Source organism: Pan paniscus, chromosome 18 (genome assembly GCF_029289425.2).
Source record: "Pan paniscus chromosome 18, NHGRI_mPanPan1-v2.0_pri, whole genome shotgun sequence".
Lineage (NCBI taxonomy): Eukaryota > Metazoa > Chordata > Mammalia > Primates > Hominidae > Pan > Pan paniscus.
The window spans coordinates 4,816,508-4,833,913 of NC_073267.2; the positions used below are offsets into that span (position 1 = coordinate 4,816,508).

Here is a 17,406-nt window from a genome sequence, read left to right on the forward strand (position 1 = left end):
GTTGGCCAGGCTGGTCTTGAAGTCCTGACCTCAGGTGATCTGCCTGCCTCGGCCTCCCTAAGTGCTGGGATTACAGGCGTGAGCCGCCGCGCCCCACCTGCACTCCTAGTTTCATCCTCACCATGGTGCCCTGAGTCCTATGATCACGCCCAAGGGGCTTGGCCAAGCCCATCACAGCCAGCCACTACCAGGGCCTGCACTTCTTTCAGGCTCCTCCAGATCCCCCCGTGGCTGCCCTGGAGAATGGCTTCCTGTTGGCCTCAAAACTCAAGAGCTTACCTGGTCCTGGTGGCTCAACCCTGGCCAGGTAAATCCGGGTACAAGAGGAGGGTCCCGCTGGGCATGACAATGCATACGGAGGGAGAAAACATGGCCATGCATGAAACGACAAGGTCAGCTACCAGGTGAAATGTAGCCCCATCCTGTGGGCTGATGGTCAGAGCCAGACTGTTAGAGGAAGGAGCAACTCGTAGGGGTCAGAGAGGGTTTTGGCTTCAAGTCTGTGCAGACAAGGAAGAAGCAAGCGCAATAAGCACTGTGGAGTGGGGACCAGGGGGAGCAAAGGGACCGGCTCTGGGATTGCTCTCTCCTCCCTCAAGCCCGCCAGAGCTTGAGCCCCTGGTGCCCCTTTCCTGCTGTGCAGCTGCGGCCGCCAGCGCATCAGGGGTTAATGTCTGGCTGGTGCCGGCTTCAGCAGCAGCAGCAGCAACAGCAGCAACAGACAGTGGTGCCAGTAACTCAGAAGCTGAAATGTGAGAAGCAGGACGAGAGGGGCAGGGCTGGGAAAGGCTGAGCAGCAGCGAGCAGAGAGGGTTTCCCTGGCAGGAGCCACAGGAGGCTGCCTGGTCCTCCCTTCCATGGCCCTGCCGTACAGCTGGCCCTCCAGCCTCGGGCTGGGGTATGGCACCCTCTCAGGGTGGTGGGGGTGTCCATGGTCATGGCCAGCATCCAAGCCCTTAGGCCACTGGGCAGCAGTTCCCTGCTGCAGATCTAGGGAAGGGGCACAGGTGCCCAGGCAACCAGCAGAGAAGGCACCCGGCTCTGCCCGGCTCTGCAGGAAGCTCTAGGTGGGGAGATGGGGCAGTGGCAGAGTGGGGCCTGGAGAACCGAGGAGGAGGACAGGGAGATCCCTCGGGGTGTCCCAACCGCAGAGGCCTGGCCTCGACTTCACCCTTCCCCACCTTGGGAAAGCTGAGGCACAGGAAGCTTCCCTGATAAATGGATAAATGAGCCTCCTGCTGCTTGGGGGCAGGGAAGGTCGCAGGGCTGCTGCCCCCTCCACGGGCCTGGGTGTCCGCCTGCCTTTGCACAGGCACCTCAGGGATGCATAAGCACCAACCAGAGAGGTGAGAGGTACCAGGCACAGCGCAAGTGCCTTATCCATACTTTTTTTTTTTTTTTAATAAAAAAAATAGGCCGGGCGCAATGGCTCACACCTGTAATCCCAGCACTTTGGGAGGCCAAGGCAAGCGGATCACCTGAGGTCAGGAGTTCGACACCAGACGGCCAATATGGTGAAACCATGTCTCTACTAAAAATACAAAAATTAGCTGGGCGTGGTGAGGCACACCTGTAGTCCCAGCTACTCGGGAGGCTGAGGCAGGAGAATCGTTTGAACCTGGGAGGTGGAGGTTGCAGTGAGCTGAGATCGTGCCACTGCACTCCAAAATGGGTGACAGAGCAGGGCTCTGTCTCAAAAAAAAAAAAAAAAAAAAGCTGGGCACGGTGGCTCATGCCTGTAATCACAGCACTTTGGGAGGCCGAGGCAGGCGGGTTGCTTGAGGCCAGGAGTTGGAGAGCAGCCTGGGCAATATGGTGAAACCCCATCTCTACTCAAAATACAAAAATCAGCTGGGGGTGGTGGTGGGCGCCCGTAATCCCAGCTACTTGGGAGACTGAGGCAGGAGAATCACTTGAACCCAGGAGGCAGAGGTTGCAATGAGATGAGATTGTGCCATTGCACTTCAGCCTGGGGGACAGAGGGAGACTCTGTCTCAAAAATAGATAGATTAGATAGATAGATAGATAGATAGATAGATAGATAGACAGACAGAAAGACAGACAGACAGACAGATAGATAGATAAAGGCCGGGTGTGGTGGCTCATGCTGCCCTGTAATCCCAGCATTTTGGGAGGCTGAGGCGGGCCGATCACTTGAAGCCAGGAGTTTAAGACCAGCCTGGCCAACATGAAGAAACCCCATCTCTACTAAAAATGAGCAAAAATTAGCCGGGCGTGGTGGTCCACGCCTGTAATCCCAGCTACTCCAGAGGCTGAGGCACAAGTATCGCTTGAACTTGGGAGGCAGAGCTTGCAATGAGCAGAGATTTCACCATTGCACTCCAGCCTGAGCGACAGAGCGAGACTGTGTCTCAAAAAAAAAAAGGAACAAGGTGCTGATCTATGCTACAATATAGACGAACCTTGAAACATTAAGTGAAAAGCCAATCACAAGAGACCACCACTTTATTTGAAATGCCCAGAATAGGGAAATCCATAGAGGCAGAAAACAGGCTGGCGCGTTGCCAGGGCCTGGGAGGAAAGAGGAATGGGGAGTGGCTGCTTCTTGAGTATAGGGTTTCTTTTTGGGATGGTGAAAATGTTCTGGAATTAGATGTTGATGATGGTTGCACGACTCTGAATACACTAAAAACCACTGATTGTACACTTCAAAGAGGTGAATTTTACGGTATGTGAATTATATCTTATTTTTATTTTTTAATCTTTTTTTGAGATGGAGTCTCGCTCTGTCGCCCAGGCTGGAGTACAGTGGTGCGATCTCAGCTCACTGCAACCTCCACCTCCCAGGTTCAAGCGATTCTCCTGGCTCAGCCTCCCGAGTAGCTGAAACTACAGGCACCCGCCACCATGCCCGGCTAATTTTTTTAGTAGAGATGGGGTCTGGGGTTTCACCATGTTAGCCAGGATGGTCTCGATCTCCTGAACTCATGATCCGCCCGCCTTGGCCTCCCAAAGTGCTAGGATTACAGGTGTGAGCCACTGTGCCCGGCCTAATTTTTGTATTTTTAGTAGAGACGGGGTTCACCATGTTGGCCAGGTTGGTCTCGAACTCCTGACCTCAGGCGATCCGCCGATCTCAGCCTCCCAAAGTGCCGGGATTACAGGCATGAGCCACTACTCCCAGCTTGATTTTATTTTTTATTATTATTAACTAATTTATTTATTTTAGACAGAGTCTCTCTCTGTCACCCAGGCTGGAGTGCAGTGGCGCGAACTTGGCTCACTGCAAGCTCTGCCTCCTGGGTTCACGCCATTCTCCTGCTTCAGCCTCTGGAGTAGCTGGGACTACAGGTGCCCGCCACCACACCTGGCTAATTTTTTGTATTTTTAGTAGAGATGGGGTTTCACTGTGTTAGCCAGGATGGTCTCGATCTCCTAACCTTGTGATTTGCCTGCGTCGGCCTCCCAAAGTGCTGGGATTGCAGGCGTGAGCGACTGCGCCAGGCCTATTTTTATTTTTTGAGACAGAGTCTCACTCTTGTCACCCAGGCTGGAGTGCAATGGCGCAATTTCGGCTCACTGCAACCTCTGCCTCCCAGGTTTAAGCAGTTCTCCTGTCTCAGCCTCCCGAGTAGTTGGGATTACAGGCACGCACCATGCCAAGCTAATTTTTATATTTTTAGTAGAGATGGGGTTTCGTCATGTTGGCCAGGCTGGTCTCAAACTCCTGACCTCAGGTAATCCACCCACCTTGGCCTCCCAAAGTGCAGGGATTACAGGTGTGAGTCACCCTTCTGACCCACTCCCAGGTTCCAGGAACAAGAATACAGGTCCTCTAATGGACAAAGCTCATTCAGGGACCCTCCAATGTGAATCGACCAGACACAGTCCTCATGTGTCATGGGAGGGGGACAGGCAGCAGCTCCTGGAGCGGGAGGACGCCTGGCCCCTCCTCCGGCCCCAGATGCAGCTGCAGGTACAGGGAGGGCCTCCCAGGGCAGGCCAGAGCCTGCAGGCCCCCAGCTGCAGCCCCAGCTGGGACCAGGCTTCTAACCTCACCCCTTTCTTGCTCCTCCCGCCTCCACCATCTCTCCTGTGGAGCCCCCAAGACTCTGGAGGAGAAATCAAATACAAAACTCCTAGGAGAACAGAAAGGGGGCTGCTGCTGCTGCGTGCAGACACACTCATGCACACCCACGCACACACATGCAAACACACACATGCACACCATCCTTCGAGCCCACAGGCAGATCACAGAGAACCTAGATGTCAGGATGAGAAAGGAACTAGACGTGAGCTATCATCTGCCTCCTTGGGGCAAGGCCTGTGCCAAGGGATTTGCCAGGATTGTCTCATCCAATCCTGAAAAGAAGCTTGGAGATTTCAGAGATGAAGAAAATGAGCATCTGAGAGCTTAAGGGAGAGACTCAACCAAAGGGACACCTGGGGACGCTAAAGCCCATGAAGCTGAGCACAGGGCCTGGCAGCCAGCATGGTGGAGGCAGCTTAGCAGAGCTGGGGGGTCGCTCTTGTATTTATGTTTTTTTGTTTTGTTTTTGAGATAGGGCCTTGCTCTGTTGACCAGGCTGGAATGCAGTGGTGCGATCAAGGCTCACGGCAGCCTTAACCTCCTGGGCTCAAGCCATCTTCCCGTCTCAGTTTCCCAAGTAGCTGGGACCACAGGTACACACCACTATGCTCATCTAATTTTAAAAAAATTTTTGAAAATACAAAAAAATTAGCCGGGCATGTGGTGGGCGCTTGTAGTCCCAGCTACTTGGGAGGCTGAGGCAGGAGAATGGCATGAACCTGGGAGGCAGAGCTTGCAGTGAGCCGAGATCACGCCACTGTGCTCCAGCCTGGGCAACACAGCGAGACTCCCATCTCAAAAAAAATTTTTTTTTTGTAGAGACAGGGTCTTGCTATGTTGCCCAGGCTGGTCTCCAACTCCCAGGATCAATCGATCCTTCCACCTCAGCCTCCCAAAGTGCTGGGATTCCAGGCGTGAGCCACCACACCTGGCCGGTGTGGTTCTTTTAAGGGACAGCCCCCCTCATTTCCATTTGCTCCATGGGGCTACAGGGGTATTGCCCTGTGCTGGGCAGGCTCCTGACCCAGACCTGTCCCATCAGGAGTACGGTGATCGCTACAGGGCTGGGTTGGGACCCAGCTCCAGCCAAAGAGAGGCAAACCTAGGATTCTGCTGGAACCTGTGGTAGACACAAGCTGGAAGTTCACAGGTCTGTGACATCAGGGCCTCCTCTCAGGAAGCGCTGGCCCAAGAGCAAAGCGAACACGGAGGAAACCTGGCCGGGAGATGCAAGCCAGTGTTCCTGTGAGCTCTGGACCCAGCTAGACCCTCGGCCTCTGCAGTTACACGAGCTGTCAAGGAACTGGTCTTTATTTCATTTATTTATTAATTAATTAATTTATTTTTAAATTTATTTTTGAGATGGGGGGGTCTTGCTCTGTCACCCAGGCTGGAGTGCAGTGGTGCAATCTTGGCTCACTGTAGCCTCCACCTCCTGGGCTCAAGCAATCCTGCCTCAGGAGTAGCTGGGACTACAGGCCCGCACCACCACACCTGGCTAATTTTTCTATTTTTTTGTAGACATGGGGTCTCACTATGTTGCCCAGGCTGGTCTCAAACTTCTAGGTTCAAGTGATCCTCCCACCTCAGCTTCCAAAAATGCTGGGATTACAGGCATGAGCCATTGTGCCTGGCCCAGAAACTGGTCTTTGAATCCAGGTCTGAACGCTGAAGCTCATGCTCTCTTCCTTACACCCCAGCTGTCCCCATAGAGGCTCTGATAGATCAGGGGCTAGGGCAAGTCTGGGGAGGGGGCCTCACCTCCCTCCCAGCCCCTGGAGGGAGTGTTGGACCCTCTCACCCCCCCGAAAGCAGTTCCATTGCTCCCTTTGACCTTCAAAGTTGGCATCTGCTTGCAGAAATCTGTCTCTCTCCTCCTGGAATTCGGCCTCCAGATGTCAGATCCGAGGCGGTGGCGGCAGCATATGGCTCCCCTCAGAGTGAATCAGCCACATTCCAAAGGTGCACACACAGACGCCACACCCTCAGCAGCCTGGCTGCAGACTTCCTCCCAGCCCCAGCACCCGGCAGCCGCCCCAGCCCCCACCTCTTCCCAGCCAGACCCGACTTCGGGCTTCCTTTCCAGAGACTTTCTCCTGGGACTGGAATAAAGAGAAAGCCACTAGGGCTGGAGACACCCTGAGCAGCCCTGCTCTGCTCACTCGCTCCCAACCGTTATCAATATATCTATGGTGCATCCACTCAACAGGTGTGCACTGAGCACCTATGATGTGGCAGACAAGATACAGACAAGCCCCGAACCTCACGGAACTCAGCTGGGCAAGAGCCCAGCAAAATCAGGTCCAGAGGCAGAAAAGAATTCCAAGTGTCGGAAGAGCTATAAAAGGAAGAAACAGGCCGGGCGCGGTGGCTCACGCCTGTAATCCCAGCACTTTGGGAGGCTAAGGCTGGCAGATCATGAGGTCAGGAGATGGAGACCACCCTGGCCAACATGGTGAAACCCCGTCTCTATTAAAAATACAAAAATTAGCTGGGTGTGGTGGTATGTGCCTGTAATCCCAGCAACTCGGGAGGCTGAGGCAGGAGAATCGCTTGAACCCAAGAGGCAGAGATTGCAGTGAGCCGAGATCACGCCATTGCACTCCAGCCTGGCGACAGAACAAGACTTCATTTCAAAAAAAAAAGGAAGAAACAAGGGCTCAGACACGTGACAAAGTGACAGAGGGAGGGTTATGGGGTGGGGGAGGCTTATCTTGGGGTAACTTGTCAGCTGAGGCCTGAAGGATGAATAGAAACCTCCTCTATCGGCTGGTCATGGGAATGGACACCTGTAACCCCGGAGCTCCGGGAGGCCCAGGCAGGAGGATTGCTTGAGTCCAGGAGTTCAAGACCAGCCTGGGCAATATAGCAAGATCCCATCTCTACTAAATTAAAAAAAAAAAATTTTTTTAAAGAAACCTCCTCTATCCCGTCACTTCTGTAATCACTTCACGAGAATTACAGAAATATAACCCAAAAATATTTTCCCCAGTCACTCAGGAAGTTATTGGGTCCTCTTCTCCTGCCCCCCCCTCCTTTTTTTTTTTATCACTGAAGCAGGGAATCTGGCTAATTTTTTAAATAAGACCTTTAGTGAGGCCGGGCGCAGTGGCTCACACCTGTAATCCCAGCACTTTGGGAAGCCGAGGTGGGCGCATCACGAGGTCAGGAGATCGAGACCATCCTGGCTAACACAGTGAAACCCCGTCTCTACTAAAAATACAAAAAATTAGCCAGACATCGTGGCGGGCACCTGTAGTCCCAGCGACTTGGGAGGCTGAGGCTGAGGCAGGAGAATGTCCACCAACCCGGGAGGTGGAGCTTGTAGTGAGCCGAGATTGTGCCACTGCACTCCAGCCTGGGCGACAGAGCAAGATTCCGTCTCAAAAAAAAAAAAAAGACCTTTATTGAGATATAATCCATATAATTCACCACTTTACAATTACACCACAGTAGATGATTCAGTTGTTTTTCAATATCCACAGATCTGTGCATCCATAACTGCAATTTTGGAATATTTTCTTTTTCTTTTTTTTTCGAGACGGAGTCTCACTCTGTCACCCAGGCTGGAGTGCAGTGGCATGATCTCGGCTCACTGCAACCTCTGTCTCCCAGGTTCAAGCGATTCTCCCGCCTCAGCCTCCCAAGGAGCTGGGACTATAGGTGAGCACCACCAGGCCCAGCTAGATTTTTTTGTATTTTTAGTAGAGACGGAGTTTCATCATGTTGGCCAGGCTGGTCTCAAACCCCTAACTTCAAGTGATCCACATGCCTTGGCCTCCTAAAAGTGCTTGGATTACAGGCATGAGCCACTGCAACTGACCAATTTTGGAATATTTTCATTAACCCAAAAAGAAACTCCATTTAGCAGTCACTCCCTGATGTTCACCACCACCCCAGGCCCCAGGCAACCCCTAAGCTACCCTATCTTTTTATTTATTTATTTTTAGAGACAGAGTCTCACTGTGTTGCCCAGGCTGGAGTTCAGTGGTTTGATCATAGCTCACTGTAACCTCTACCTCTCAGGGTCAAGCAGTCCTCTCCTCTCAGTCTCCCGCGGAGCTGGGACTACAGGTGGGCGCCACCACACTCAGCTAACTTTATTTTCTTTAGAGATAGGGGTCTCACTCTGTTGCCCAGGCTGGTCTTGAACTGCTGGTCTTGAACTCCTGGTCTCAAGTGATCCTCCTGCCCCAGCTTTCCAAACTGCTCATGCCTGTAGATGTAAGCCACTGCCCCTGGCCCTTAATCTACTTCCAGTCTCTATGGATTTGCCTATTCTGGAAATTTCATATGAACAGAAACACACAACATGCGTCCTGTGTGTCTGGCTTGTCACTGGGCATAATGCTTTCAAGGGTCATCCATGTTGTAGTATTCATTGGTGCTTCGTTTTTTTGTTCTGTTTTTTTTTTTTTGAGACGGAGTCTCACTCTATCTCCCAGGCTGGAGTGCAGTGGAACGATCTCGGCTCATTGCAACCTCCGCATCCCGGGTTCAAGCAATTCTCCTGCCTTAGCCTCCCAAGTAGCTAGGTCTGCAGGCATGTGCCAACACGCCTGGCTAATTTTTTTAGAGACAGGGTTTCACCGTGTTAGCCAGGATGGTCTCGATCTTCTGACCTCGTGATCCACTGGCCTCGGCCTCCCAAAGTGCTGGGACTACAGGCGTGAGCCACCGCGCCCAGCTGCTTCGTTCCTTTTTATGGCTGAATCATATTCCACTGTTTGGAGAGACCACAGTTGATTTATCCATTCATCAGGTGAGGGACACATGGTTGCTTTCACTTTTTGGCTCTTATGAATAACACTGCTCTGAACATTCCCATGCAAATTTTTGTGCAGATATGTTCCCATTCCTCTTAGATATACACGATATATACCTAGGAGGGGCACTGCTGCGTCATATGGTCACTCCATGTTTAACATTTTTTTTTTTTTTTTTTTTGAGATGGAGTCTCACTCTGTCACCCTGGCTGGAGTGCAGTGGCCTGATTTCAGCTCACTGCAACCTCCACCTCCCAGATTCAAAGGATTCTCCTGCCTTAGTCTCCTGAGTAGCTGGGACTACAGGTGCCTGCTACCACACCCAATTTTTTTTTTTTTTTTTTTTTACATCAAGACAGGGTTTCGCCATGTTGTCCAGGCTGGTCTCCAACTCCTGACCTCAAGTGATCTCCCTGCCTCGGCTTCCTAAAGTGCTGGGATTACAGGCCTGAGCCACTGTACCCGGCCTCCATGTTTAACCTTTCAAGGAACCAGACTGAAAGGGGCTGCAGGCTCCCAGCAGCACCACACTCTGCCCAGATTCACTGAGACCCCTTCGCATGACCCCCAGTTCACACTACTCAGAGAAGCACCTTAAAATTAGCTGGCCTAAAGGCCAGGCGTGATGGCTCATGCCTGTAATCCCAGCAGTTTGGGAGGCCGAGGCAGGTGGATCATGAGGATAGGAGAGTGAGACCATCCTGGCTAACACAGTGAAACCCTGTCTCTACTAAAAAAATACAAAAAATTAGCCAGGCGTGGTGGCAGGCACCTGTAGTCCAGCTACTCCGGAGGCCGAGGCAGGAGAATCGCTTGAACGTGGGAGGTGGAGGTTGCAGTGAACCGAGATCGCACCATTGCACTCCAGCCTGGGCGACAGAGTGAGACTCCATCTCAAAAAAAAAAAAAAAAGAAGTATCAGAACCAAGAGAGGATGGCAGCAGGGGATGGCGAGGCGCTCAGCGGTGAAAGCGTCAGGACCTGAACCCCACTGCCACTACTTTGCAGCTCTGCATTTTTGCATGAACCACGCGGCTTCTCCAAGCCTCCCTCTCTTCATCCACAAAACAGGCCTGATTGTGACAATCTACTCAATAGGGTGATTTTGAAGATTAAACATAGTAATACAAAACAAGTTATTCTGTTTGCCAAAGACATTACAGATGAGGTCATGTAGCCAATACCATGCCAGGAAACCAAAACTCACCTCAAGAAATCTGTTGGGTGGGACGGGCATGGTGGCTTATTCCTGTAATCCCATCACTTTGGGAGGCCGAGGCAGGTGGATCACGAGGTCAGGAGTTTGAGACCAGCCTCGCCAACATGGTGAAACCCCCGTCTCTACTAAAAATACAAAAAAATTAGCCAGCCGGGCGTGGTGGCATGCGCCTGTAATCCCACCTACTCGGGAGGTTGAGGCAGAAGAACTGCTTTAACCCAGGAGGCAGGGGTTGCCATGACCCAAGATTGCGCTAATGTACTCCAGCCTGGATGACAGAGTGAGACTCCGTCTTGGGGGGGAAAAAAAGAAAAGAAGTCTGTTGGGTAGCCAGGGCATGGTGGCTCATGCCTGTAATCCCAGCACTTTGGGAGGCCAAGGCGGGAGGATCACTTGGGGCCAGGAGTTTGAGACCAGCCTGGGAAACACAGTGAGACCCTGTCTTTACTAAATATAAATGTAAAAAAAAAATAGCTGAGCATGGTGGTGTGCACCTATAATCCTAGCTACTTGGGAAGCTGAGGTGGGAGGCTTGCTATAACCCCAAAGGCGGAGGCTGCAATGAGCTGAGATCACACCACTGCACTCCAGCCTGGGCGACAGAGTGAGACCCTATCTCAGGAGAAACAAAGAAAAAGAAATCTGTCTTGTCCGAAGGCTGACAGGGGCAAAACCAGGATCTGAATCACGTGATTCCCGACAGGGCTTTGGCCAGTGCTGTGTGAATACTCACACAGATGGGGGATGCTGGGCAGCTTCAGCTCAGAAGGAACACTGAGTGAGGGACAGATGGACTGGTCCGGCAGGGGACCCGCCCATTCAGCAGATGTCCCTGGGCACAGCTCACATGTCAGTTCTCTGCAAAGCGGACAGGCGGCTGAGAAGTGTCAGAGCCTGCTAATGAGGGCTGGGCAAGAGAGAAGCAGAAGCGAACTTGCCTGGGTTGGGGGAAGGGGATGGTGCAAAGCAACCCTGAGGCCGAAAGCCTGTGTAGCTAGAACCAACAGGGGTGGGGGCGGGCGCTAAGGGCTCAGGGCTCAGGAAAATGAGGTGGCTCTCCTAGTTTTACCAGGGAAAGGAAAACAAGGCAGGAATTTCCGGCAGGGAAACCTGGCTACTCAGTGGGACTCTTAAAGATGACACTTTTTCCTCTATCCTCGAGTGCAGCCTCAAGACGGGCCCTGCTGGTCCATCCTAGGGCAACAGGTGTAGCCAGATTCCCCTCCAATCAAGGAGTCCAACTGGAAAGCTCCAGTGGGTTAACCAAGGGCAGATACCAAGCAAGTCCCTAAAAATGGAGGCCAGTGTGCCCTGGAGGGCAAGTATAAATATGGGGAACTCTGAGCCGGGCGCGGTAGCTCACACCTGTAATCCCAGCACTTTGGGAGGCAGAGGGCCGATCATCTGAGGAGTTCGAGACCAGCCTGGGCAACATGGTGAAATCGTCTCAACTAAAAATACAAAATTAGTTTGGTGTGGTGGTGGGCGCTTGTGATCCCAGCTTCTCGGGAGGCTAGGGTGGAAGAATCACTTGAACCCGGGAGGCAGAGATTGCAGTGAGCTGAGATTGTGCCATTGCATTCCAGACTGGGCAAACAAAGAGTGAAATTCCGTCACGAAAAAAATAATAATAAAAAATATGTGGGGAACTCTTAAGTAGAGATGGGGGCTCCCCTCACTTTTGCCTCTTCCACGGAGTTAAAGTGTCAAGGAAAGGGGTTCCCAGGATAAAACTTTCAGGAGTATTCGGTTTTAGGGGCTACAGGCAGAGGGGCAGGACCCTAGAGGGATTTTTTTTTTTTTTTAGCTGGAGTCTCACTCTGTCGCCAAGGCTGGAGTGCAGTGGTGCGATCTCAGCTCACTGCAAGTTCTGCCTCCCGGGTTCATGCCATTCTCCTGCCTCAGCCTCCCGAGTAGCTGGGGCTACAGGCGCCCGCCACCACGTTCAGCTAATTTTTTTGTATTTTTAGTAGAGACAGGGTTTCACCGTGGTCTCGATCTCCTGACCTCGTGATCCGCCCGCCTTGGCCTCCCAAGGTGCTGGGATTACAGGTGCGAGCCACCGCACCCGGCTGCTAAAGGGATTTAGGAGGTGGGTGGAACCACAAAGGAAAAGCTAGCTGCTGGTGGGGTCTCAGCTTGGAAGACGTCAGGGTGTGAAGTGTCACTTAAGGAACAGTTTAGGATAGAGCAAGGGATGAGGAAGCCCACCTGGAGTTCGGCAGGAGTGGGTGACCTCAGGTAGCCCACTCTTTTGAGAAACCTGGCCGGGAAGGTTGGAGACATGGCTGTGGCTTGAGGCTAGTGTTTTTTTCTTTTTGGGGACGGAGTTTCACTCTTGTTGCCCAGGCTGGAGTGCAACAGCACAGTCTCGGCTCACTGCAACTTCTACCTACCAGGTTGAAGGGATTCTCCTGCCTCAGCCTCCCAAGTAGCTGGAATTACAGGCGCCTGCCATCATGCCCAGCAAATTTTTGTATTTTTAGTAGAGAAGGGGTTTCACCATGTTGGCCAGGCTGGTCATTACAGGCCTGAGCCACCTCGCCGGGCAAGACTAGTGTTTGCTTGTTCGTTTTGAGATGGAATCTTGCTCTGTCAGCTCACTGCAACATCTGCCTCCCAGGTTCAAGCGATTCTCTTGCTTCAGCCTCCAGAGTAGCTGGGACTACAGCCATGAGCCATCACGCCCCGCTAATAGAGACAGGGTCTTACCATGTTGCCCATGCTGGTCTTGAACTCCTGGGCTGAGGAGATCCTCCCACCTCGGCCTCCCAAAGTGCTGAAATTACAGGTGTGAGCCACTGTGCCCGTCCTGGAGTCAAAGGCTTTGGACTTGAATGCCATCTCTGCTACTTTAGGGCTGTGTGTGCATGTACTTTTAACTTCTCTGTGTCTCCCTCTCAAAATGGGCCCGATAGTAGGTTCCATTTTGGTCTGGTCCCACCAGGACCTCTGACACGGGGGCGACCTCAGGTAGGGGCTCATGTAATAGCCCAGCTCCTCAAACACGGAGGATGGGTCCCACTCCTGACCCAGCCTCATTTTACAGCAGAGCGTAAAGGCCGAGACTAGAGGCTGCACCAGGCTGGGGAAGGGGCAAATTCTAGATGACTCACCAGGCCCGTACCCATGAGAGCCCTCAGGCCTGCAGCACCGTGGATCCAGAGGCAGAGACAGAGCTTTGTAGAAGGGTGAAAACACTTCCTCCCCGCTTCCTGCTGCAGAAAAGCCACTTTCTCGCGGCAGAGCCCAGACTGGCAACCCCCAGGCCTTCTGCACCTCACCTGGGCAGCAGGCACGCTGACTGTGTGTGTTTCAATCTCTCCAGGCTCAGAGGGATGGCGGGGGATGCTGCCTGCGAGGTTGCTAGTGGCGGACACAGCTGCCTGGCTGACACTGCCTTTGTCATGCTCCAGAGCACTCAGCCAGCCCGGGGCCCCTCACCCACTCCCTCTCTCCTCCTGCCACCAGAAGCAGCCTCTTCCCGGCTCCCACCCTTCCTCCCCGAAGCCACTTGTACCTGCTCCAGAGCCTGGAGAGGTGACAAGTGCTTCCCAGACAACAAAAGCATCTCCCAGGAGAACAGATGTTACGCACACTCAGCTACACCCTTGCTCTGTGCCCTGATTTTAGGCTGTGTTTGGGCAGCTCTTTGGGATGAAACTGAGACAAGGGATAAAGGGCCTGTCTTGGTCAAGGTCATCCCACCTTGGGACTCCTGGGTGTGTTTCAGACATCCGTCCCCTTGGGTTCCAATGCTGCTCTGGCCACTTACAAGCTGTGTGACCTTGGGCAAGTTATTTGACCTCCCAGAGCCTAATTTCCCCCCAGATAACGATAGATAGGTAGTGAACCCACCTCTTGCTAAAAAATGTGAGCCATTATTGTCATTACTCCATCCTTTTAATTCCTCTTTCTCTCCACTCCAGCCACATCCGCCTCAATGCCTGCTGCCCCTGGACCTTAGGCTTGGGATGTGAAATCTTTCTGGAATGTTCCTTCGTTAGTTCCTCGCATGGCTTGTTCCCTCGCTTCCCTCTTTTGAGTCTTGACTCAAGTCACCTCCCCAGCGAGGCCCTGTCCTGCCCTGTCCTCCCTGGGCGCTTATGTGACATCCGAGGCGGTTTCCCAATTCGACTACCTGTGGCTCTTGCGCCTGGAACGTAAGCCCCACGAGGACAGGACTGTTTCACTTCTGACTCCCGTGTCCGCAGCGATGGAAAGAATGACTGTGGGCGCCTACCCCCGGAGGATGCTGTCGGCGCCCAGTCTGGCGGCTCCCGGCGCGCGCCCGCGAGGTCACGTCCGGGGCGCGCCGGCCGGAAGCAGGCCCCGCGTGGGGGTAGGGGCGGGGCGTCCGAGCCAGGCCACGCCCCCCGGACTCGCGCCCCCTTCTCAGCGGCAGAGCCAGCCAGCCTGGGGCCGCCTCGCACTTCCGCTCACCAGCCGGCTTGTTCATATTCATGAGGCGGGCGAGAGGCGGGGCCCGGGTCACCGGCGGCCCCCCGCCCCTGGCTTGGAATCCCGCCCCGGCGGAGGCTTGGGCCCCAGTGGGGCGCCCCCGGCTTCCGCCTCGGGGAGGGAGTTTCCACTTGGTCACGACTCAAAAATGTGTCGCTCGCGCTTCTCCGCCCCCTCGTTCCTGCCCTGGGGGGTCTCCTCCCTCGGAAGGCAGGAGGGGAGGGGCCAAGGGAGGGACGGCTCCTCCTCCCCGGGGCAGGTCCTTAGGGATCCCAGGCGGACTCCTCTCCCTCCAAGTTAGCGCCTTCAACAATCTTTCCCCTACCCCGTCAGACAGTCTTCTGTCGCCCAGAGCTGGAGTGCAATGGCGCGATCTCGGCTCACTGCAAGCTCCGCCTCTCAGGTTCAAGCGATTCTCCTCCTTCAGCCTCCCGAGTAGCTGGGATTGCAGGTGCGCGCCAACACGCCTGGCTAATTTTTGTATTTTTAGTAGAGATGTGGTTTCACCATGGTGGCCAGGCTGGTTTTGAACTCCTGACTTCGTGATCCGCCCGCCTCGGCCTCCCAAAGTGCTGGGATTACAGGCGTCAGACAGCGCACCCAGCCCTGCAATAATCTTACATTTTTTTTTTTTTGAGTTGGAATCTCGCTCTGTTGCCCAGGCTGGAGTGCAATGGCGTGATCTGGGCTCATCGCAACCTCTGCCTCCCGGGTTCAAGCGATTCGCCCACCTCAGCCTCCCAAAGTGCTGGGATTACAGGCCTGAGCCACTGTGACCGGCCTTTTTTTTTTTTTTTTTTTTTTTGAGACTGGGTCTCACTCCGTCCCCCAGGCTGGAGTTCAGTGGCACAATCGGCTCACTGCAGCCTCCACCTCCTGGGTTCAAGCAATCTTCCCGCCTCACCTGTCCAAGTAGCTGTGACTACAGTCATGCACCACCACAACTAGCTAATTTTTTAATTTTTTGTAGAGATGGGGCAGGGTCTTAGTATGTTGCCCAGGCTGTTCTCGAACTCCTGGGCTCAAGCAATCCTCCTGCCTCGGCCTCCCAAAGTGCTGGAGCTACAGGCGTGAGCTACTGTGCCCAACCAAAACTACCTCTTTTACTTTTTATTTATTTATTTTGCGATGGCGTCTCACTCTGTCACCCAGGCTGGAGTGCAGTGGTGCAATCTCAGCTCACTGCAACCTCTGCCTCCTGGTTTCAAGCGATTCTCGTGCCTCAGCCTCCTGAGTAGCTGGGATTACAGGCGTGTGCCACCATGTCCAGCTAATTTTTGTATTTTCAGTAGAGACCGTGTCTCACTATGTTGACCAGGCTGGTCTCGAACTCCTGACCCCAAGAGATCCACCTGCCTTGGCCTCCCAAAGTGCTGTGATTACAGGGATGAGCCACCAGGCCCAGCCCAAAACTACCTCTTTTAAACTTCCCAAGGATCTGTGCAATATTATGATACCGAGAAGCTCAGAGCAGTTGAGTGACTCACCCACATCACACAGCCGGCCTCAGGTTTTCCCGAAAGGTTGGTCCTGCTGGGTTGGGGTGGCAGGTGCATGTCTCCCACCGCCTTTCAGGAAATGAGGTTTACCTAAGGCACTCCTGTCTTGCTGGATGTGGCTGAAGGTTGGGTCTGCGCGCACTGATGGGAGGGAGAAGCTACATGCTAGGAGAAACGAAACCATGAAGGCAGGACAGGCTGCGTAATGTAAAATGAAAATTCGCGGGCCATGTTCTAAAATGATTAAGAATTTCAAGACGGTGACAGCAGAACATTCAGCCACACTCAGGCCCTTCTAAGGGCCAGCCCTGTGCAACTGCATAGCTCACATGGCTTCCATGAAGCAAGCCTCTGATGAAGGAGCCCAAGGGTGACAGCGCTGCCACCAGGGACATCCCCACCTCTGATAGAACTCTCCCCCCTAGCCCAGGCGCCCCATCCCGTCCCCGCCCTGGGATGCAGGACCCAGTCTCTAGACTTCCAAAAGCTGAGCATTTTAGGCTTTGCAGGACAGGTTCTTGGGGAGTCAGGTGGGTCACCCTGGGAGTGTCTCACATCTGCAAGTCCCAGCCAGGCCCCTGGGGCTGCACCTCCTGGGCATTTTCAGCTCTGGGCCCTGCGGGCAGGTGGCGCTGTGTTGTACATGCCAGGCCCAGCATGGCTTCGGTTCTGACTTGAAGCCCTCCTTTCTCCCTGGGGCAGGGAATGAGAAGCAGCCAGGGCTGCTTCCTAGAATAAACACCCCACCCGCAGACAGCCCCAGCTCTGTAGGCTCAGCCAGCCAGCGCCAATGGAGAGAGAGCCTCGCCAGGCCACCGGCTCAGGGTTGATAAGTCATCCTGATCTCACTCCCTCCATCACTCCTGCCTTGTGACTGGGCTCTGCCCGCTGTGGGCTGCTTCATTCATAATAGCTACCATTTGCGGGCTCTTTCTCCCAGCCACGTGCTGCTGGAAGCCCTTTCTGTGCACTTCCCACTGAGCCTCACAGAGGCCAGTGGTGATAGGTACCCTGAGGACTGCGATTTCATAGATGGGGAAACTGAGGCTCAGAGAGGTTAGAGGGCTTGGCCAAGGTCAAGGGCCAGAGGTCTGGATCTGCCACCATTCATCCATTCTGATTCCTGTCATCTCTCCTACATCTACAATGTAGGTCTCAAGGGTTACTTCTTTTGTTTTTTTTGTTTTTGTTTTGTTTTTTTAGAGATAGGGTCTAAGGGCCAGGCGCGGTGCCTCATGCCTGTAATCCCAGCACTTTGGGAGGATGAGGTGGGTGGATCACCTGAGGTCGGGAGTTAGAGACCAGCATGGCCAACATGGCAAAACCCCATCCGTATTAAAAATACAAAAATTAGGCGGATGTGGTGGCACACGCCTGTAATCCTAGCTACTCAGGAGGCTGAGGGAGGAG

General features: G+C 53.6%; 1 protein-coding gene across 1 annotated transcript in view; it reads right to left on the bottom strand.

Annotated features, from left to right (window-relative positions):
- Positions 1-14,312, bottom strand: part of TFAP4 (transcription factor AP-4) — a 50,254-nt gene extending 35,942 nt beyond the window's left edge. The window contains exon 1 of the mRNA XM_034939699.3: positions 14,178-14,312. The gene's annotated coding sequence lies outside the window, so the exon portion shown is untranslated. The remainder of the gene's footprint in view (positions 1-14,177) is intronic.
- Positions 14,313-17,406: the final 3,094 nt, after the last annotated feature.